The sequence below is a fragment of the Oryx dammah genome, unplaced genomic scaffold (genome assembly GCF_014754425.2).
Source record: "Oryx dammah isolate SB20612 unplaced genomic scaffold, SCBI_Odam_1.1 HiC_scaffold_27, whole genome shotgun sequence".
NCBI classification, from domain to species: Eukaryota; Metazoa; Chordata; class Mammalia; order Artiodactyla; family Bovidae; genus Oryx; species Oryx dammah.
The window spans coordinates 63,458,459-63,482,337 of NW_024070211.1; the positions used below are offsets into that span (position 1 = coordinate 63,458,459).

General features: G+C 45.5%; 1 long non-coding RNA gene across 1 annotated transcript; it reads left to right on the forward strand.

The window, feature by feature from the left end:
* The first annotated feature begins 2,595 nt into the window (after positions 1–2,595).
* LOC120854711 lies at positions 2,596–16,901 on the forward strand. The gene is made up of 3 exons (XR_005719046.1): positions 2,596–2,677; positions 7,922–7,928; positions 16,890–16,901. It is a non-coding gene; the product is annotated as an uncharacterized LOC120854711 (long non-coding RNA).
* Positions 16,902–23,879: the final 6,978 nt, after the last annotated feature.

The following is a 23,879-nucleotide window of genomic DNA, read 5'->3' on the forward strand; positions in this document are numbered from 1 at the left end:
GATTGAGCGACTAACACACACATACTCTCTCTCATCCACACACCACTCCTCCCAGCATCTATTATCCTGTCTTCCTCCAACAGCCTTTCCTCAGTACAAGGTGGGCTCCTGGGGCTCCACCCCAGGCCGAGCTAACCCATGTTTCTCCTTCCCATGACCACAGTCAAGGGTGTCGATATGGGCAAACTATCTAAGCTGGACCAACCAGAGGCAACCTAGGGCTCTGATAGGAGTTATGTGAGCAAACGTTTTCTCTTGCTGGCCTGCTGCAGGCAGCTCTCCTGTCACTCATGAGGAATGATACATCTGAGAATAGAGCCGAAACAGAAGTGGGTCCAAGAAATAGAAAAAAAGAGAAATTAGCTTCAGCCCTGAGTCAAATTGTGACTAAAGCCAGGATAACCCAGACTTTTCAGTTATATGAGCCAGTTAACTTACTTTTACTTAGGTCTGTTTTATGTGGGATTTTCTGTCCCTTACAGTTAAAATAGCCCTGAAGAGTCAATTAAGAGAAGATTCCTACTCTAAGAACTAGAAATAGCTGAATAATCTAGAATTAAACAAGGAGACTGTAAAAAGTATGATCAAAACATTTAAAAAGATAAAATAAGAAAAACAATCATAAAGTGAGACAAGTGAACAATAACCAAATAGATCTTGAGAAATGAAAGTGTATTAATAATATTCACAACTCAATATCTCTCATTTACACAGAGAGAAGTAGGGAGATGGTAGAAAGTTCTGAGAAAACAGAAAGAGATAAGAAGAAGAAAAATGTAACAGTGATGTTAAGAGATTGGAAGACAGAATGAAATGTTCCAGATACGTATTCTCTCCAGGAGAAGGAAGTAGTGAAGAAAGACTGAAGAAACACATCAAGTTCCAAAAACTGAAATAAAAAGAAATCGACACCTAGGCACATCAATATAAAACTGCAAACACGGCAGGCAAGGAGATAAAGAAGTGAAACAAGAATGCTAATTAGGCTGACGGTGGACCACCGAGAAGAAATGACTGATGCCAGGAGACAATGGGATAACGTCGTCACACACCTGGAGAAAAACGAACTATCAATTTGATCACTGATGCCTAGGTGAGCAATCATTCATGAATGACGGTGAAATAAGACAGTTTTCAACATGTTTATTACTCACAGCCTCCCAGCAAATATTTGATAAGGTATCTTCTCAGTAACAAGAAAATTGAGTCCAGAAGAAGGGGTGTATGAAAGTAACAAACTAAGCAAAGAAATTCTAAGCATGTTGGTAAATCCACATAAGCATTTATTGTAGAGAGGGCTTAAAAATGAAGTGGAAGTGAATCAGTATACAGCAATAACATGATAAGTGTTCATTGGCTGATTGAAGTTGTGTGTGTGTGAGAAGTTGCTTCAGTCACATCCAACTCTTTGCGACCCTATAGACCGTAGCCCACCAGGCTCCTCTGTCCATGGGATTCTCCAGGCAAGAATACTGGAGAGGGTGGCCCTGCCCTCCTCCAGGGTGATTGAAGTTAAATAATTGTAAACTCCATGTAATAGTTGGCTGAAGAATAAAGATGCTGATTAAGCCTTAGGTATGGGGAAATGGCACCCCACTCCAGTACTTTTGCCTGGAAAATCCCATGGACAGAGGAGCCTGGTAGGCTTCAGTCCATGGGGTCGCTAAGGGTTGGACACGACTGAGCGACTTCACTTTCACTTTTCACTTTCATGCATTGGAGAAGGAAATGGCAACCCACTCCAGTGTTCTTGCCTGGAGAATCCCAGGGATGGGGGAGCCTGGTGGGCTGCCGTCTATGGGGTTGCACAGAGTCGGACACGAATGAATCGACTTAGCAACATGGCTCTTAATATACAGTGTGTTATTGAGCAGACATTTCTCCAAAGAAGACATATAGATGGCCAACACTTGAAAAGATGCTCAACACTGATCGTTATCAGAGAAATACAAATCAAAACTATAATGAGATATCTCCTCACACTTGTTAGAATGGCCATCATAAAAACACCTACAGACAATAATAAATCCCAGAGAGGGTGTAGAGAAAAGGAATCTTCCTACACTGTTGTGGGAATGTAAATTGTTATAACGATTATGGAGAAAAGTATTAAAGTTCCTGCAAAAGCTAAAAATTAAACTAGCATATGACACAGCAATCCCACTGCTGGGAATATACCCTGAGGAAACCATAATTCAAAGAGACACACGTACCCCAGTGTTTATTGCAGCACTATTTACAATAGCCAGGACCTAGAAGCAACCATCAGCAGATGAATGGATAAAGAAAATATGGTACGAATACACAGTGGAGTATTACTCAGCCATAAAAGGAAATGGAATTGGGTCATTTGTGGTGATGTGGATGAAACTAGAGTCTGTCAGACAGAGTGAAGTAAGTCAGAAAGAGAAAAACAAATTTCATATATTAATGCATATATGTGGAATCTAGAAGAATGGTACTAAAGAATGTATTTGCAGGGCAGGAACAGAGGTGCAGGTACAGAGAATGGACTTGTGGACACAGTGGGAGAAGGAGAGAGTGGGACAAATTGAGAGAATAGCACTCACATATACACACTATCATGTGTAAAATAGACAGCTAGTGGGAAGCTGCTGTAAAGCACAGGGAGCTCAGCCTGGTGTTCTGTGATGACTTACAAGGGTGGGATAGGGGTGTGGGCAGGAGGGAGGGGATATATGTATACATATAGCTGATGTATATTGTTGTATAGCAGAAACTAACACAACATTGCAAAGCATTATGCTCCAATTAAAAAAAATACAGTGGATTAGCATCCAGTTCAGTTCAGTTGCTCAGTCAGGTCCGACTCTTTGTGACCGCATGGACTGCAGCATGCCAGGCTTCCCTGTCCTTCACTGTCTCCTGGAGTTTGATCAAACTCATGTCCATTGAGTTGATGATGCAGGTAAATGATGATAAATGTAAAAGATGCATGTAAAAGACAGTAAATGTAAAAGATTAGAAATAGAATGTATAACTTTTAAACTTGGTTGAACATAGAAACAATGAAAATTCAATCAATATAATGAAGCCAGAGAAAGAGAGGAATAAAATAAGTAAAGGAAAAGCAGATACAAAGAAAGCTTAAGATTAAGTAGTGGAAGTTATTCCAAATAAAGTTATTTGGGATAAAGTGTAGAAGTCCTAGTAAGCATAACCTGTATCTCCTTCTACAGAGTTGTCAGCAGTCTTTTGGTCCAGATGTTTGCATCCTTGTTTGTCCATCATTACTAAAGGGTCAGTCTCTCCAGGACATAGATCTGTCCATTCGATTCCGGGGTTCCTGCCCCATGCACCACAGTGTTTGGCTTTCAGCTGGTAAATTGAATAATGGAAGCAAGGGGAAAAGATGGAAATCTAAGGTCTAAGGAAGTCACAGCCACAAAGTGACAATACACAACTGAGGACATTCAAATGTTTATCAACAAAATCCACTTCACTGAAAATTAGAGCTGGGAAAATCTGAACTAAAGAAAAAATATTATTGTTTTGCCTATCAGAAACAGAATTCAAAATGGCAATACTAAATATTGGAGTGGTTGCAAGAGACTCTTGATACACTTCAAGAAAGATTTCATTTCAAATTTTCTGGAGAGTAGTTTTACTTCCAACATTTTATATCATTTTTGTAACTTTGGTTGTAAGTGTCCACAAACTGATACAAACTGGCTTAAAAGGAATTTATTACCCGAAATAATCAGACAGACGTGTGTGGTGTGTGTGTGTGTGAGTTGTTGGTTTCAGGCATGCCTTAACTAAGTCATCTAATGAGGGAATAACCCACTTTCTCTATGTCTGTGGTGTTATCTTCCTCCCAAGACTACTCTTTTATGCTCACAAACTATTTGCAGCAGTTCCAGATCTCACATTCTACTGTTCAGTGGAGGAAAGACCATTGTTTTTCAGAGTTCCCAGAAAATGTTGCCTTCTAATTCACTAATGCTGCATGTGGCCAACATCTGAACCATAATTCATCTCAAAAAGTACCAGTTAGGAACAAAAGATGATGGGAAATAGAATAGGGAAAGTAAAGACAAAAGAATCCAGAAATTTGAATTATTTAGGATGGATTAAATGGGAAGTGTTCACATATAGGGAAATTCTAAGATCCTCTCTTTTCAGAAGGATCTCCTCCATTTTCCTCTTCTCTGCTATTTGAATTTCAGTGATAAGTCTGGAATCATCACTGTATCTTAGATGTCTCCTAGATGTTTTTTGATTTGTCCTGTCCTTTTGTTTCCTTGAGCTTTCCTCTGGATATTTCCTTTTGTTGTACTTTCCAGGTCATTAATCCTCTCTGCAGCCAGGCCTAATTAGCTCTTAAATGTATCCATTGTGTTCTCAATGTCCTTTTTTGTTTCAGTTGCAGAATTTGAATTTTTTTATAGCTTATGTTTTCTGCTGAAATTTTAAACTTATCTTTTGTTTCCTTGAGTGTATTAAGCAAGAATTTCAAGTCTGTGCCTGTTAACTCCAATATGTGGAACTCCTTGGGCCTGCTATTTTTATTGTCTATTTTCTTCTCCAAGATCTTGGTCATGTCATCTATCCTTTTCAAGTACCTCCTTATTTTTGATTGCATGCCAAACATTATATTTTAAACAGTGTTCATTTGAGAGTTTGGATGATGTTACAATTTTTAAAAAATGCATTAGTGGTAAGAACACTTAACATCAGATATATCCTTTAAACAAATTTTTAAGTGTATGATACATTATTGTTAATTACAGGTATGGCAGATTTCTAGAGCTTTTTCATCTTGGATGATGTTACATTTTTTAAGAAAAGATTTATGTTTGCTTATGGCAGCCTTTGAGGCTAGGGGCTCCAGCATCCCAGATCACTTTAATCCAGTCCAATCTTGGGCTTCAGATACAGTATGAGTTGTTTACTCTTACTCATAGGGTGTAGCTTTTGGGTCTCAACTGAAAGTCTGGGATGTTTACCAGGACATGCTTAGTAGGCCCTAAATTTCAAAGTTTGTCCTAGATCCCTAGGAATTGTGGTTCAGGCTCTCATTTGTGTTCTCACTTTCTCAGGATCCTCTAGAGGAAAGTGGCCCCATGCTGGGGTCACCGCTCTGGGCTCCCCTCTGCTCACAGTCTCTGCACCCCAGTTCCTCACTGCTTGGCAGCTCTCTAAGCCTTCTTACAGATGTTTATTTTCTGTCTCTCTACTTCACTGATTGTTCTCAGCAGGGTGGAGAACACCCCCGGAGTGGAGACCATGGTGGACTTCAGAGTCCAGGGAGGTATGGGTTCCAATTACACCTCCACCTTTTAAAAATGGGGTGACCTTGGCTAAGTTGTTCAATCTTTCTGAGCCCATTATCTCTCCAAAAGAAGGGGTTAATGCTTGCCCTGCAGGATTGCTAGGTTTGGAAATAACACATGTGATATACTTCAGATTATCCAACATTTGGCAGGTACCTGAGACACTTAGCTCTGCCGTGGTTGATATTCTCAGTGAGTCTGCCCGGTTCCTAGTGCTCAGGATGGGAATCTGTGAATCTAGTTCGCGTGAGGTCCAGGAGGCTTCTAAGGCGGGGCGTTATGAATGGTAGGCTGCAGTGCTGTCGGTGGGAATCAAGTTTCCTGGGCTAACATCACTTAGGGGTCTCTGGGGCTTGTCTGGGCCTGGGCAGGTGGGCAGGGAGACCCTGAGAGAGCACTCCACTCATAGTCAGGCATGGGAAACTCATTGGTATCAGGAGGAAGAGAGTGAGAGGAGGCTTTGAAGGGGAAATGAGACTGGAGGTCAGACCTTGGGGTGGGGCCTAGATGGAGAACATGGGCTGAGATGCAAGTTCGGGTCTGAAGGTATGGCAGGGCAAGGTGCTGGTGGGCCTACTGGGAGTGAGATAGCAAGCTGAAGTCCTCACTTTTGACTCTGGCATTTAAAAAAATTTATTGGAGTATGGTTGCTTTACAATGTTGTGTTAGTTTTTACTGTACAGCAAAGTGAATCAGCTATGTGTGTATATATATATATATATATTCCCTCTTTTTTCCATTTCCTTCCCATTTTGTTCACTACAGAGCATTGAGTAGAGTTCCCTGTGCTATACAGTAGATTCTCAGTAGTTACCTATTTTATATGCTCATCAGTAGCGTATGGGCCTCCCTGGTTGCTCAGACAGTAAAGAATCTGCCCACAATGTGGGAGGCCTGGGTTCCATCCTTGGGTTGGGAAGATCCCCTGGAAAAGGGAATGGCAACCCACTCCTGTATTCTTGCCTGAGAATCCCATGGACAAAGAAGCCTAGTAAGCTACAAACCATGGAGTTGCAAGGACTCAGGCATGACTGAGCAACTAACACACAAACATACATCAACAGTGTGTATATGTCAATTCCAATCTTTCAGTTCATCCCACCTCTTCTTCCTACCTTGGTATCCACACGTTTGTTCTTTACATCTGTGTCTCTATGTGTTTTGCAAATAAGATTATCCCTATCATTTTTCTAGATTCCACATATATGCATTAATATGCAATATTTATTTCTGACTTGCTTCACTCTGTATGACACTCTCTAGGTCCATCCGTGTCTCTGGCTCTGGCATTTTGGCTCCACCTCTTAAAGACTGAGGCTACTTGGATTCTAAAACCTTTGGAATATTTATGTTTTAATAGAATTACATTAACAGTGATGAAATCTCATTGTGAAACCAGTTTTCAGAACAAATACATGACATTTCAATTCTAGGTTTTCATACAGTCTAATTATAATTTCTGTTATTGTTTCTTTGCTACTTTACTGAAATTATATTCATCCAACACTGATGGCTCAGTTGGTAAAGAATCTGCCTGCAATGCAGGAGACCCTCGTTCAATCCCTGGGTCAGGAAGATCCACTGGAGAAGGGATAGGCTACCCATTCCAGTATTCTTGGGCTTCCCTGGTGGCTCAGCTGGTAAAGAATCCACCTGCAATGTGGGAGACCTGGGTTTGATCCCTGGGTTGGGGAGGTCCCTTGGAGAAGGGAATAGCTACCCACTCCACAACTTTCACTTTCACTTCTTTCAACAAGTTTAAATTTTATAACAAAATTTTACAACTAATCTTTTGTCCCTTTATAATTTGCCTTCTGCTGTTGTGAGTGCCCATGTGCGTGTGCGTGCACATATGTGTGCTTTTAGCCATTGTTTCTACCCAGTCTAGTTTCTTTTGAGTGCATTGTGCAAATCTAAGCTTCATGAAGAAGATTTAATTCTTTCTTTAGTTTTTGGCCAATTGGACCTTTTCCCTCAGGGCTTACCAGTAGCTCAGTGGGTAAAGAATCTGCCTGCCATGCAGGAGACGCAGGAGACGTAGGTTTGATTCCTGGGTCCGGAAGATCCCCTGGAGGAGGACATGGCAACCGACTCCAGTATTCTTGTCTGGAGAATTCCATAGATGGAAGAGCCTGGCGGGCTACAGTCCGTGAGTTGTAAAGATTCAGACACGACTGAGTGACTGAACAGACAGGCACACATGCCCTTTTCCCTCATGGGCTGATTTCAATATTGTGTTATGCAGTTTATGCTGACTGTTATGTCTACTGATGACATTTCTTACTCATTGTCTATAAAGCAGTGGGTTCTATTTCTTTCTTTGTTAATCTATCAGAAACTTGTGAACACTTTTGGGAAATGGAAAAACAAGAGGTAAAGAGAAAGGGGTGAGATGTTAGTGCCGAGAGGAGACCTAAATGGTCACATGAGACTCAGACCCAGAAACAGTGGGGACAGGGCTGAGGACATTTGGTTCCAATCCCTTTGAATTCAAAATGTGAAGCTTCTGAGTTGGACAGCAAGCATTTTAGCCAAGAGATGGGCCCCAACTTTGGCACTGACAGGGGGCAAGGGTGACCCAGTCTTTGGGGAAGACCCAGTTGGTCGGGAGTCTAGGGTTGAAGTAGGAGGGTTTGGAAGAGGGTCAGACTGGGGCTGGGACCAGGATTGCCATAGGGGTGGGGAGGGATATGGCAGTATGGCTCCCTGCCATACTGGCCCCAGGAAGCTGCTCTTGTGGTTTCAACTGAAGATGGTCCACTCAGCAGGGACTCTAATCCTGTTTCCCCATTTACTAGTGAGTGCGTTGAACGAGCTGCTTAGCGGCCACCACTTTAGCTCCCTCAGCTGACACATGGGATGCCTTCCTCAAAGGGCTGCTCTTAGAACTATGCACAATCATGTAGACAAAATGACTGACTAGAGAAGCCTCTGTGAATGGTGACTCCTATTCCTAGTATCAGGGTGGCTGTGCAAAGACCAGGGCAGCAACCTGAAGCTAGTCCCCTTGACCATTCAGGGGCCAGGGGAAGGGGAGGAGGGAGCAGCTAAACCTGCCTGGAAAGGATCGCTAGACTGGTGGACCTGCTGGGAGGGAGCCTCAGAGGCATGAATACCCCACCCTCAATCTCCTCCCATCTTCTGCTGGGCTTCCCAGGACCAAATCCAATAGGAAGGCAGAGGGTCAGGGAGTCTAGATGGGTCTGCATCCCAGGGCAAAGAGCAGGGCAGACAAAGGGTGGCCGTGAGCTGCAAACTGAAGGTGTCAACACGGACCAAGGGTGAGCCTTACCCTGTGCCTCCCCATTTCCAGGCTCTGGGAGGGAGAGTGGGGGAGGAGGAAAGGCTCTCCCATCAGACTGTTTCCCAGTGGACAGGCTCAGCCATTCAGCTCCTCTGAGAAAGGTCAAGGGTAATGTATTCCTCCTCCTGACTCGAGGTACAGCCAAGGCTCACTCACTCAGACCCCTCAGCATTCCAGGCTTGGAATGATTCAGATGGGAGTTGGCCTGAAATTTATCTTTGCTGTATTTACACAGAAAGACCTTAAAAAGCTAGTCGATGGTGTCAACAAAGATCATTATAATATTTCAGAGAGATGGTTTAACATACCAAAGGAGGGGAAAAGAATTTTTTAAGCACAGCAGTGGAAACCATATTTGGACATTGAGGGAATCAGAAACTGTTCTTTTTGGTAATAATCACCCAGATGTTATCCCATATGAGCTAGAAAGTGATTCAGGGATGAGATGGAAATCATGTCATTACGTTTGCTCACTGCCCTTTGAGAGTGGTACCCAGTGGTGGTTAAAAGGGGGTAGCCAGGTGGTTTGACCCTCTGGAGTCAAAAGTCAAGCTCTCTCCTCACAGATGCAGCTTGAGGTTGTGGTAGGAAAGCATACTTTGGACTCAATACGATTGACTTGATATCTGCAAGTCTTATGGGTCCTCTGACTCTGGTAAAACCTTATTTCTCCATCTATGAAATGGGTCAGGCAACCCACGCCCATGGGCTTTCTCTAGAGAGCACCAGGTTCCTGTGATGATGGCCCTACCGCATAGTGGGTCGTCAGCTCCTGAATCCCTTTCTTCCATTGGATGCTCCTGAAGGACCTGCCCGGTTCTACAGCCTACATATCTGCCTGGTGGAGGTTAGCCAGGGAATGCTGGCTGGGAAGCAGGGAGGCCACCAATCCCCATTATTTGACTCAGACTAACCCAGTTTGTCCCAGGCCTTGAGTCCAGCCTCGTTTCTATCTTAGATCCTACCCTCTGAGTCACATGGGCAGTGTCTTCCAATAGGAACACCCCCCAGCCAGGGGTCATTTCAAAACCCAGCTCTGCCAGTTAAGTACCAAGGAACAACTTTCTGAACTTGCCTTAGACTCTGGGCAAGTGAGATGGCCAAACCTGCTTTGCAGGGAGTCTCAAATGCCCAGGACAACCTTTGGTCACTGTAATGGCTAGGTAATTGGCGACTATCACTATTGTTTGTGGAGTGTGTTCAGACGTTTCTAAGTTGGTCAGAAATCTGGTTTTGCCTGTGGGATTTTTCCCGTGATGAAAAGTTGCAGACTGTTGGGAAAATCTGCTGATTTGCAGGGGGTGGTGACTGTGGTGAGGGAGAGGTGGTGTCTGTGACATGACCACAGGAGTGTGGTCTGTTCTGCCCAAGCCCTGTGTCCAGGTAAGGATGCAGAGACAGAATATCCTGAGGTTCTGCTCCTGCATCCTCTCTTCCCCAGGATGCGAGTGTGGTCCCCAGAGCGTGCATCCTGGTCAGAGAGCACAGGACATGCCGTGACCTCCCTGCGGAAGAGATGAGTAATAAAGCGCAACGGCTTGCCCAAGGCACCATGGAAAAAGGCGTCCATCATCTTAATGGTACCTTTTAGATGTCTAGCTGAGCTGCGGCCTCTTCCTCACGATCCCTACCCCTCCCGCGAGCACTGCGGGGGAGCTATTCCTGGCATGTCCTTTGGTACAAAAGCGCGGTTCATCTTCTCAAGGAGACGTGGGGAGGTTGAAAGTCAAACTCATTGGAACAAACCTTGGCTTTGGAGACGAGTCAAGTGCTTGTTATGCAAGTGCTCGCCCTCCCCAAGGAGAAGTCAGCACGATGAGAAAAACAGAGTTAGGGGGGATTTGGCGATAACGATGAAAAGGGAACAAGATCGATGAGGGACACACCGTGTTTGTGCGGGGGCGTGGCCAAGTGTGTGGGGGCGTGGTCATTGCCTCTATGCGGGGAGCTGAGTTTCAGCATCAAGTAGAACAAGCCAGGTAGGGAGGAGAGCAGGCTGGAGAAGAGTTGAGGTTCAGCTTAGCTTGGCTTTGGAAGAGCAAGATGTGCCGCAGCTGCTCTCAGGCCTAGGGCCACAGCCTTTATGCTTGCAGGAATCAGGGTTAGTAGAGAGACTGGGACTGAGGCTGGAGGAATCTCCTGCTCAACTGAGAGCTTGACCATCTTTGGCCTCAGTTTCCCCATTGACACAACAGGGATTATATCTGTTTGCCTCTTCTCTGTCTAAAAGGTGAGCTGGAAGCAGAGTCTGATAACAACATCTCATGGCAGAAAATGTGTTATAGCATCTTGGGGGCTGGTTGGACTGCTGGTGTCCTTTGGTGAAGGAAGGCAGGGTGTTGCCAGAGGACATGGGGGCTGAAAGGAGAAGATCCTGAGTATGTCGTTTTCAAAGGTACAGAAGGCTGTTGCCAGGATTCAGGGTATTGCCATGATTCCCTCTGGACCAGGGAACGTGGCTGAAGAAAACTTGCTGTGAGGTGTTTTTCTTTGTTGGGAAAAAAGAGCAAAAGAGAGAGAGGCCTGGGAAGGCAGGTGGAGTCTCATTCATTGCCCAGGTCAGGTGGGGAAAAGGAGAGGTTGCCCTTCCCACTTTTTAAAGAAGAGAGCTGCTACCATACTTTTTTCTTTTTTACATATCAGAGTTCTAATTATGATTTCCTATAGACAAAAGATTCCTTTACTGGTTGAGTTCAAAGCTACTGATTGAAACCATTGTCCACTAGCCTGGGAAATTCCTTGCAAAGCTCTTGCTTCTCCGGGCCAGGATCTCTGTCCTGGGCTTTTGTGCTGCATTTCAAAACACTCCGAAATGTAGTGGCTTACAACAGTGAGTTCTCATTTTCTTTCATCAGTTGACTGGGCTCAGCTGGGTGGTTTTCACTTGGGGGCCTTTCTTGCAGTTGTCCTGAGATGGTGGCCGGAGCTGGAGTCCTAAGGCTACAGAGATGGATCATCATACAGGACTGTGCCACCATTGTGTCTGTCACTCCAGCTGGGAAGGCTGGGAGAGCTGGGGACCAGCCAGGTAGCTGTCTGCCCCCATTGCCTCTCTATGTAGACTTCCTCCAAGCCTGGTGGTCTCGAGTGAGTCAGACTTCTTACATGGGGCCTGGCTACCTCCAGATGCATCACCCAGGAGACCCTGGCAAAAGCTTCAAGGCTTTTTAGGACTTAGCCTCAGAAGTTCAAGCATCACTGCCATCACATTCTGCTAGACAAAAGCTAGCCCCAAGGGTAGCCCACACTGAAGGGGAGGGGACTCTGAAAGTGGGTGATACCAGGGCCAAGCTCACGGGAGGCCCTCTTTGCAGTCTGGCTAACAGTTTCAAGAGGAAGAAGGAGGGTCCAGGCCTGACCCTTCCACTCCCTGCCTCTGCAGCACTGCTGGGAGCTGGATTTGGGGGCCTCAGTCCAGAGATCTGTCCATCTCCAGAATTGGGGCTGGCAAGCTGGGCAAAAGGGAGCCCACCCTCTGCTCCTTGTCTCAAGTTCTTTTAAGAGCAGATAAAAGCTTCTATTCCATAGTCACTGAGTTGAGAGACTTCACTCCCCCCTTCAGGAAAACAAAACCAAGTCCCTGACCCCAACCGTCTGCTGGGGAAGGAAGGTCACTCTTCCGGACATGTGGGCAATATGATTAGATGGGGAAGTCTGCATTCTGTCCAGGTGGAGGGTTCCCCTCCACAGCCTCTTGTTTCTGACAATTTCAGAAACTTCCTTCAGCAAATGGAAAAGCGGGAGTCAGCCCAAAGGGGAGCAGGAGAGAGAGGCAGGGTTTGGTCTGGTCCTCCTCGATAGATGCAGGCTAGCAGGAGACTTCTGGCTTCCTGGAATTATTGCTAAAACTCAAGCTCTCATCATGGTAAGTTTCAGACACTGTCACTTTTCCCTGGCCCTGGGAGGGCCCTGTGTTGCTTTAGCTCCTGTTCCCAGGGATGGAGAGGCTTCTCTCAGACAGCCAGGCACAACCATCATTTGGCAAAAGCAGGATCCCAGTGAGTTGTTACGAGTGTCAGTCACCTGAGAGGTCTTCTCTGCAGACGCACTCCAAAGCCTGGGAGCCCATCCTTGGGAGGAAGTGATTCTGCTCCTGATGAGGGAAGGGAACCGAAAACACCAGGAAGATGTAAGGATGGCTGCTTCGGTGGGGAATGTGGTTAGAGTCCAGAGGCAAAGAAAGCAGGCCTATCTCCTCTCTTGCTTAACTGAGGTCAGCATGTACAATGTTTCCACTTGATCTCTGGTTTCCTGGGGACCCACTCCACTGAATGTATTTGCAGCACAGTCGTCTTTTGGAAGCAAATGCATGGAGAGCGGAGAGGGTAGGCAGGAGGGAGAGGGTCCCATGGCCCATGAAAGCTGCCGCCACTTTATCTTGGGAGGGGACCCCAGGGAGCCCTTGAACTCGATGTCACTTCTGTCATGCCTAGTGAGAGGCGCAAGTGAGCGTGTGCGGGAAAAGAGAACCGCCGAGAAAACAGTTCGCCTCTGTTAATATTTGATAGGCAGCCAAAGCACTTTTGTTCCTGAGCCCGGCGAGCTACCCGTGAAAAAATAAATTGCTTTTCAAGAACATTCATCACAGCAAGTGGCTCGTTTCCTTGTCCTCAAACAACCCCATTCCTGGGCCCTTTCTCCCATTAAAAACCCCTCCGATGTGGTAAAACAAATAAAGAAACGAAGGGGAGGTGTGGGAAGCGGTGGCTGCTGGAGAGAAGGTGGGCACTGAGGCAGGGGATGCTAGGGGCAAAGCAGCAGCAAACCCTGGGCTCCTGTTAAGCCTTGGGATATGGGTCCTGCTTGCATGATCCTTCTAACACACTTGCCTTGAACTTCAGAAATACACCTGTGGAGCCAGAGACTTTCTGCTGTCTTGTTCACTGTGTATCCCTAGACACAGAGGAAATTCTCAACAGACCTTTGTGGGATGAAGGAATAAATGAGGAAGTCCAAAATGGGATGATTGGGGTAAAAGGTTCCATCCAATCCAGGATGGATGTTATTTTTATGACAATTTTTTTTTTCAGCCACAAATTCCACAATCAGTTAATCAGCCAGATCAGAGCCCAGGGTCTGTTGTGTGATCTCCTGCTAGCTCTGGGGGTGAGCTACCAGGTTTGAGGGGGCAGCTTACTGTAGGGGGAGGCCACCAACCTTTAGTTTTACCCTGTGACTCTGAGTTGCATCACCTCATGCTCTGAGACCTACTAAAGGAGATTAATCACTTACATTGTACTATTTCTGTAGAAACTGTAGTCTCTGTAAGGAATATTATGGACTGCATGTTTGTGCTTGTTGAATTTTTATATTGAAACCTTAAACCCCAATGTTATGGTATTAGAAGGTGGGACCTTTGGTAGATAATTAGGTTTCTGTGAAATCATGAGGGTGGGGACCCCACAATGGAATTAGTGACCTTGTAAGACAAGGAGAGAACAGAGCTCTTTCTCTGCCATGTGAGGACATAGCAAAGAGGTGGCCACCTGTTAGCCAAGAAGTGGGCCCTTACCAAGAACTGAATCTGCTAACGCCTTGATCTTGGACTTCCAAGTCTCTCAAACTGTGAGAAGAAGATGCCTCTTATTTAAGCCACTCAGTCTGTGGCATTTCATTATGATATCCTGAGCAGAGACAGGGAAATGTCTGGTACAGGAACATAGCAGGCACTCAGTATATAGCAGTCACTTTTGTTATTATTTTGACAAGTGTGTAGACTCTCTACACTTAATAAAATATCGGAAGATACTCAGGGAGTTCTGGGCAGCTTGTCCACCACAGTTATAGAAAATTCCCAAAGTCTGAGATATTGGCAGGACCTCTCCTTCCTTTTAGTTGTGAGAGAGTCATACAGATGGGTTTGGACCACAGTGTCCCTTAATACAGGACTCCACATAGCTCCATCACCGCAACAAGTCTCTGTTCAAGTGAATGTGGAAAAAAGCCTGTCAGTCAGGCTCATCTGTCAACAACAAGAATGGTTCCAGGAGACACTTCAAAACTATATTTTGAATTCACTCATTCACTCATTCATCATGTATTTTAGTGTCTCCTCTCTGTCCTGGGATACACAGTGAACAAGCAGCCAGTCCCTGGCCTGGTGGAACTGCTGTCACTCTAGCTGGGAAGTAGACAGCAAACAGATGAATTAGTGATTCCATACTGGGATAACCCCTAGAAAGGAGACCTAGACGATGTGCTGGAGAGTGATGAGCAGGAGGGATCTCCTGCAGGCGCGTGGTCAGGGAAGCTAAGGCTGGAAGGGAGAGAAACAGCAGCCACTGAAGATCTTGCAAGTAACATAGAGAAGGGCTCATGTGTGAGGAGCAGAGGAATCCAGGAGCAGGGGTGATGGGGGAGGAGGACACAGAAGCAACTGGGCCCTAGCAGGGTTCAGGCTGAGGCTGAGGTCTGCTGTGAGGTCTGCGGGGGCAATGGAAGCCCCGCCCACTTCAGACTGGTCCAGAGGTGCTGTCAGGCGAAGGCCCCGGGGACCAAGCCGGGGGAGGACTGAAGCCTCCTGTTTGCCAGCACCCCAGGAGATGCCCCATTCTCACAGATGGCCTTTTCTTCTTGCCAAAGCCAGCAGAGCACAAACCACTTGAGTTTTGCCCAGGAGGCCCCTTTGGGCACCCAACACCCTGGGCCTGCTCAGGCCCCATCAATGAAGAACCGGGGTTTGAGAAATAGATACTGATAAAACTTTGTCTTCCTTGTTAGCCCACATCACTCTACTATTTGAGTTGGAGAAATACATACTGACAAAACTTTGTCTTCCTTGTTAGACAGAATAGGCTCCCTTTCAGGCCCTGCTAAGAATAGCTAATTTATTCGTGCTCTCCCAGGCTGGGAAGAGGGTGGAAGTCGGTGGCTGGCCCTGTGCCCTGCCCGCACCCGCCTGGACAGCGCAGCTGGGAGCCCCGCGCTGGGCATCCAAAGAGGCCGACCCCACCCCACCTCAAACCCATTGGCTTCTTGTGGCCTCCCCGCGCTTTCATTGGCTCTCACTGGACCTTGGCCCAGCCCCCTGAAAGCCGCTCCCTCGTTGCCAGGGAGATGGGAAAGCCGAGAGGGCGCCTTCCTTTGAGATGCCGGGCCGCAAGGAGATTGGGCTGCAGAGAGTGAGTGTAGACGCTGACCCAGCGCCGAGCCAGGCACGTGGGCGCAGGAAGGGTCAGGGACCCAGGGAAAGGGACAGTTGCCGTTTGCAGGTGTCTGCCCTGTGCACCAGGCTTCCTGTTCTTTCATCCGTTGCTTACAACAGTCCTGAAAAGTAGGTGCACCCAGGCCTCCTTTTGTGGTACTGCACGGATACTGCACTTTTTACAGACTGAAGGTTTGTGGCAACCCTACCCTTGAGGAAGTCTATCAGCGCCATTTTTCCAACATGTGCCGGCCTTGTGTCACATTTAGTAATTTCAGAATATTTCAACCTTTTTCTTTATTCTTCTATTTGTTATGGTGATTGCTAAGTCACTTAGGTCGTGTCCGACTCTGTGCGACCCCATAGACGCCAGCCCATCAGGCTCCTCCGTCCCTGGGATTCTCCAGGCAAGAACACCAGACTGGGTTGCCATTTCCTTCTCCAGTGCATGAAAGTGAAAAGTCAAAGTGAAGTTGCTCAGTCGTGTCTGACTCTTAGTGACCCCATGGACTGCAGCCCACCAGGCTCCTCTGTCCATGGGATTTTCCAGGCAAGAGTACTGGAGTGGGGTGCCATTGCCTTCTCTGGTTATGGTGATTGGTGACCAGCAAAGTTTGATGTCACTATTGTAGCTTGCTGAAGCCTCAGATGATGGCTGTGTGTGTTAGTCGCTCAGTTGTGTCTGACTCTTTGAGACTCCATGGACTGTAGCCTGCCAGGTTCCTCTGTTCATGAAATTCTCCCGGCAAGAATACTGGAGTGGGTGGCCGTTCCCTTCTGCAGGGGTTCTTCCTGATCCAGGGACTGAAACTGGGCCTCCTACATTGCAGGCAGATTCTTTACAATCTGAGCCATTAGGGAAGCCCTTAGATGATGGTTAGTGGGCTTTTTTTTTTTTTAAGCAGGAAAGTATTCTTAAATTAGGATATGTACATTTTTTTAGACAATTCTATTGCACACTTAATAGGCTACAGTATAGTGTAAATAAAATTTTTATATGCATTGGGGAATCCAAAAAAATTCATGTGACTCACTTTATTATGATATCTGCTTTATCTCAATGGTCTTGAATGAACCTGCAGTATCATGGACGTGTTCCCTTATTGTTATATCCTTGCTTTCTAGATGAAGAAAGTGATGGCAGGAAGCTTAAGGGACTTGCCCAAAGTCACATGGCTAGTAAGTTGCAGAGGTGGGATTTGATTTGATTGATGTTTTGTGTGATTCCAAGTCTGCACCACCATGGCAACCTAATGGGGGTGGATGAGAGTACCCCAGGGATTAGATGGGTAACAATAGCAGGCTCTGAAGTACCTGTACACTAGGTACTGGCTGGATCACCTGAAGGGAGGCTTCCTATGGGAGATGGCACTTGGCTGCTCTATGAAGACGGGGACCTTGAGGATGACACTAACAATGAAGAACCTTTAGAAACAAAAATCAACCAGAGCAGCCTTTGGACTTTGCTGTGAGATAAGTCACTTGGTACCTCAGCCACTTAGAGCACCAAATCTTGGGCTTCCCTGGCAGTCCAGTGGTTAAGAGACTGTGCTTCTACTGCAGGGGGTAAAGTTTCAGTCCCTGGTTGGGGAGCTAAGATCCCACATGCCTTGTGACGCAGTCAAAGGGGAAAAAAAAAAGACCAAGTCTTTGTGCACAGTATTTTCAATTTGCAAATCCCTTTACCTACATGATCTCACTGAACCAGAGAATCAAAACAACTCTGTATGGTTGTGTGTGAGTGTGCTTAGTCACTCAGTCGTGTCCGACTCTTGGCGACCCCACAGACTGTAGCCCACTAGGCTCCTCTGTTCATGGGGACTCTCCAGGCAAGAATACTGGAGTAGATTGCCATGCCCTCCTCCAGGGAATCTTCCCAACCCAAGGATTGAACCCAGGTCTCTCTGGGAATTCATATTGCAGGCAAATTCTTTACCAACTGGGCTACCAGGGAAGCCTAATGACTGAGCAACACTTTACCTTGAAAGACTAGATGGCACAGACGGTAAAGAATCTGCTGGCAATGCCGGAGACCTGGATTCGATCCCTGGGTCGGGAAGATCTCCTGGAGAAGGGAATGGCTACCCACTCCCGTATTCTTGCCTGGAGAATTCCATGGACAGAGGAGCCTGGCAGGCTATAGTCCATGGGTTCCAAAGAGTTGGATATGACTGTATGGTTGGCACATCTTAATTTTGTAGAAGAGTAAGCTGAGGACAAGGGAGGACAAGCTGAGGACAATGTATAGATGTTCCCTGTGTGTGGAGGGCTGCTCCAGACCTCACACAATTCTCACAACAACCCTAGGAGGTGGGTATTGCTTGTCTTAATTTATGGAGGAAGAAACCAGAACTTAAGAGAGGTTAAGTCATTTCCTGAAGGTAACACAGGGGTTTAAAAGCAAGTCTGCCTGACTCCAAACTCACTCTCTTTCAGTTAGTCTGTTTCTTCAGTTCCTAAGCCAGCCCGAGGAGTAGAGGGAGCGTAGTTGTCAAGCAAGAAAGATTTAAGGATGACAAGAAGATCGAATGCCCAAACTTTCTTTTATTCTTCAACTCACTGCAGATGGATGAGTCACTGCCACTGACAGTTATTTTGTTGGGTTAAACATTGCTTGAGCCTTGAGAGTCTTACAATTCAAATCTTTTATGGGAGGAAGGCATTAATTCCCTAGTATGAGTGAGAAAGAAAAATATTTGGAAATTCCACTGGAGTTGTTCAGCTAGCTATAACATACACCACTCTTGCCTTGACCATATTTTCACATTTCTCTACCCCCTACATAAAGGGGATAATCCCATGACAGGCAGCAGTAAAGATGGAACAGCCAGAGAGGTTCTAATATGTTGGGGAAGAATGTGGTAGGGAACAGACAACATTTTCTCATGCTGCACCAACTGGGAAAAACTGGATAAATTACAGAAATCATATTTTATGGACATTGGAACTCTGTGGAAGATAAGTCAGGATGAAACTAAAATTCCAGAAATGGAAAACTTTCTAGGTGAGTTGGGATTCCTAGTTCTTTTCTTCCATGAAGCCATCACTGAGTCAGTGTTCAGCCTGAGTTTTGGGCAGAGAGGTCTACTAGTGGGAGGAGAATCTGGCAGGACTTGGGACAGCCACAGGGATGAGTCTGAATGCCCAGAGAATAGCGATGATCTACAGTTTCCCAATGGGACACTATGTGGCAGGGTAGTGTAGGATGCTCGGCATCAAGACATTGTTTTTCAGTCCTTGGGAGGCCAAATACAACTAGAGGAAAATGCCATCAAGAACATGTCATAGCAGGACTATTCACAATAGCCAAGAAGCAACCTAAATGTCCAACATGTGAATGCATAAAGAAGATGTGGTGCATATACACAAAGGACTACTGCTCAGCCATAAAAAAGAACAAGTAGAGCCATCTGCAGGGACATGGCTAGGCTCAGAGATTTTCATACTAAATGAAGTAAGTCAAAGAAAAATGCCTCCTGATATTGCTTACGTGTAGAATCTAAAATATAATACGAACGAACCTATCTGCAAAGCAGAAAGAGACTCACAAACATAGAAAACAGACTTGTGGTTGCCAAGAGAATCGGGATTGGTGGCGAGATGGCCTGGGAGTTTCTGATTAGCAGATACAAACTGTCATCAGTTCAGTTCAGTTCAGTTCAGTCACTCAGTCATGTCCAACTCTTTGCGACCCCATGAATCGCAGCACGCCAGGCCTCCCTGTCCATCACCAACTCCCGGAGTTCACTCAGACTCATGTCCATCGAGTCAGTGATGCCATCCAGCCATCTCATCCTCTGTCGTCCCCTTCTCCTCCTGCCCCCAATCCCTCCCAGCATCAGAGTCTTTTCCAATGAGTCAACTCTTCGCATGAGGTGGCCAAAGTACTGGAGTTTCAGCTTTAGCATCATTCCTTCCAAAGAAATCCCAGGGCTGATCTCCTTCAGAATGGACTAGTTGGATCTCCTTGCAGTCCAAGGGACTCTCAGGGGATGAAAAAGCAACAGGGACCTACTGTATAGCACAGGGAACTATATTCAATATCCTAAGATAAACTATAAAGGAAAAGAATATAGAAAAGAAGGTACGTATGTGTGTATGTAGATCACTGTGCTGTACAGCAGGAAGCAACACAACTTTACTTCAATAAAAAGGAACCATGATCATTTTCCTCCTCAAGAGACTTGCCAGATATTATGCTTGCATGTGAAGGTGGGGGTGAAAGAGCTAAGCTTAAAATCTCAGAGAAGCAGAACTTCTGAGGCCAAGGAGAAAAAGACTGGCCAGTCTTTGAGTCAAAAATGCAGGGAGACCATGCCTGAGAAGGCAGCTGCTAGAAGGAGGAGTGGCAAGAAATGCAGGCCACGTCTTCCTCTGGGGACGTCTGAGGCCAGAGGCACGCTGACCAACACTGGAACCCAGTCCCACCCAACTCAATTTCTGGTCAGACTGAGGTGATGATCCCCTCACCTCATCTGCCTAACAGAGGAGGGAATACATTCTGGGGAAGAATAATGTCTTTAAATTCTATGATTCTTTTATACACCATATCTCAAAGTCAGTTTAAAAATTATAAGACAAGGACTTTCTTGGCGGTCCAGTGTTTAGGACTCTGCGTTTTCATTGCAAGGGGGCATGGGTTCAATCCCTGGTTGGGGAATTAAGATCCCACAGGCCATGCAGCCAAAAAATAAATAAGTAAAAATAAAAATTACATGTGCATAAGTGGAAAACATGAGACCAATAGACTTGAGAAAAAATACAATAGCATCAGACTTACAGAGCGTCTCAGTCAGCTCAAGCTGCCATCACAAAATACCACAGACTAGGGGCGGGGGGCCTAGACAGCAGACATTTATTCTCACAGTTCTGAAGGCTGGGAGTCCACGATCAAACTTTTGTTCCACTGAGGATCTCCTTCCTGGTTTGGAGATGGTCACTTCTCTCTGTGCCCTCACCTGGTGGAGAATGGGTGCTCTGTGTCTCTTCCTCTCCTTATAAAGGCTCTAATCCCACCACGGGGACCACCTTCAGGAGCTCATCCAGAGAGAATTGCCTCCTGAAGCTCCCACCTCCAAATACATTGAGGCTTAGGGCTTTAGTGTGTAAATTTTGAGAGGACACAAGCATTTATTCCATAACACAGATTCTAACAGTGTCTGGCTCTCTTTTTGATATTTGACTGTTGACACCTTTCAAACTCCACCGTTCCCTCTTCCTTCCTGTCTGAGATCTGCCAAGCTCATCAGAAAGCCTGAGTGCTGCCTGCCTTTGCCTCATCAGGAAGTTCAAATCCTGCAAGCCTGGGTGTGTGCACTGGAATCTTTACCCCAGCCCCATCCTCCAATGACCCAAGCCAGTCTCCTTTCCTTGCTCCCTTAAGCCATTTTTGGGCCTGCTTGGGAAGTTTTAGGCTCTCCCCAGAAATCTTCATATCTGAGTAACGCATCTTTTCATATCCTCTTTTTTTAGCTCTATATTCTTAAAAAATTTTTAATTCAAAATTTGTATTGAAATATAGCTGATATACTCTTTCTTATATATATATATATATAGAGAGAGAGATAGATATAGATATTCTTTTTAAGATTCTTTTCCATTATAGGTTATTACAAGATATTGAGTATAGTTTCCCATGCTATATGTTAGGTCCCTATTGTTATCTATTTTACATATAGCTGTGTGTATATTTTAATCCCAACTCCTAATTTTCTTTTGGAATCTAATTTTATTGTAACCATTGTTGTAGATTAATGTTAGAGCTAAATCAAGATATCAGTCAGTTTTAAAAATTGATTTATTTTTAATTGAGGGATAATTGCTTGATAATATTGAGTTTGTTTCTGCCATATGTCAGCATGAATCAGCCTTAGGTATACATATGTCCCCTCCCTCTTGAACCTCCCTCCACCTCCTGCCATATCCCACCCCTCTAGGTTGTCACTGCCAACTCCTAATGTATCCCTCCCACTCTTTCCCCTTTGGTAACCGTAAGTTTGTTTTCTATGTCTGTGAGTCTATTTCTGCTTTGGAAATAAAGTTCATCTTATCATTTTTAAAGATTCCACATATAAGGGATATCATATGATATTTTTCTTTCTCTGAAAAACAAACTAAATTTTAAAGAAATCCAATCTATTTTTCCTTTTATTACCTGTACTTTTGGTGTCAAATCCACTGAGATTGTTGCAAAATTCAATGTTGAGGTCTTCCTGTTTTCTTAGAGGAAATTTAAAGTTTTAACCCCAAGTTTAGATCCCTCTTCTGTATCAAATTAGTTTTTGTGTATGGTGTTAGGTAAGGGGCCCAAAGTTTTTGCACATAGATATGTATCCAGTTTTCCCAGTGCCATTTGCTAAAAAGACTGTTCTTTCCTCCATCGAATGACCTTGGCATCCTTGTCAAAAGTCAGTGGGCCACATATGGGAGGGTTTAGTTCTGGGCTGTCTATTCCACTCCATTGGTCTGTATGGCCTATGCTTTTGCCACACTGTTTTAATTACTAGAGTTTTGCACTAAGTTTTGAAACCAGGAAGTATGAGACCCTTCCCCCTACCTTATTCTTCTTTGACAAGATTATTTTAACTATCCAAGTTCCTTGCAATTCCATATAAATCTGAAGATCAGCTTTCCATTTCTGTGAAAAAAGGCTGCTGACATTTTGATAGAGATTACACTGAATTTGTAGATAGCAGTGGATCATGCCTGTAATCTATTGTTTATGGAGGCACCCCTATGTGGAAAGAATGTGGACATACTTTTTGGACACATCCAAGTCAAGAGAGTGGTTTCCTCTAGGGATGGAAGGGTTCAGTTTAGGGGGGACAAAGGAACTCAGAAGGGTCACACAAGGGACTTCAATGATACCTATAGTGTTTCATGCCTTAAGAAAAAAAAAAACTGGAAGCAAACTTTGTTAAAATTATCACCACTGAGCAGGTGGCAAATGAATGTGTGCTATTTTACTCTCTACACTGTAGTTCTGAAATTTCTCATTATAGAAGAGAGAGAGATGAAATGAGTGTCTTTGACACATGGAAAGAAGCGACTCAGAAGGTGGGAGGGAGCAGAAGGGTGGACAGTGGTGATCAGAGCAGGAGAGGTGGGAATGTCAGAGTCTAGAGGGGTCTGAAGCACAAGGGTGGCCCAGTCTGAGTGGGGCGCCCTGCCTGGGGCTGAGGGCCCTGCTCCTGAGAGGCTCTGCTCTTCAGCTCCCTCACATTGTCCCCTCCCTGACCTGCCCACCAGGAGCCTATTTACAGAGCTGCATTTAAATATAGATGCGACTTGGCTTTGATCATCTATTTCTCCCAGCTTGAAAGGGTCCACGTTACCCAAAGACTCACCAGACGTGGAAAGGGGGCTCTGTGTCACAGCGCCAGATAGATTCTTGGGATTGGGCCAGGCTTGTGAGAGATCATGGAGCTGTGTATCTGCTCAGAATTCCAGGAGCAGAGGGCAGGCTGATGACCAGGGAAGAAGGTGTCAGAGCTGACCCCAGTCCTGAGCTTTTACAAACCTGGAAGTGGTCTGTACGTGGTAAAGAATGCTTCTGGCTTAAGGGTAGGCACCCCAGGGATAAGGGCAAAGCTTTCTTAGGTCCACCGGATCAACCCCTCAGGACTCTGCCACCCAAGAAAGACGCATGCAAACAGCTCTGTGTGAGTGAGTCCAGGGACAGAATAATGTCCCCTCTGAAGATGCCTACCTCATAGGCCCTGGATTCTGTAAAAACGGAAACTGTCACGTCCAAAGGGACTTTGCAGATGGGAAGAGTGTACTGAATTATCCAGCTGGACCCAATGTCACTTCAAGGGTCCTTATGAGAGAGAGGCGAGGGGATCAGAGTCCAAGAGGACGCAACAGAGGAAGCTGTGGAGATGGAGGAAGGGGCCATCAAACAAAGGAAGCAGGAGAAGGCAAGGAGATGGGATCTCCTCAAAGCCTCCAGAGGAATTATGGCCTTGATTCGGCCAGCTGGACTTCTGACCCATTTTGGAGTTTGGCCTCCAGAACTGTAAAATAGTAAATTTGTGGTTTTCAAAGCACCAAACTTGTGGTGGCAGCAATAGGGAATGAATACAGACCTTTTGAGGACATGGTCTGCTTAAATACTAGGATGTGCGTGTGTGCA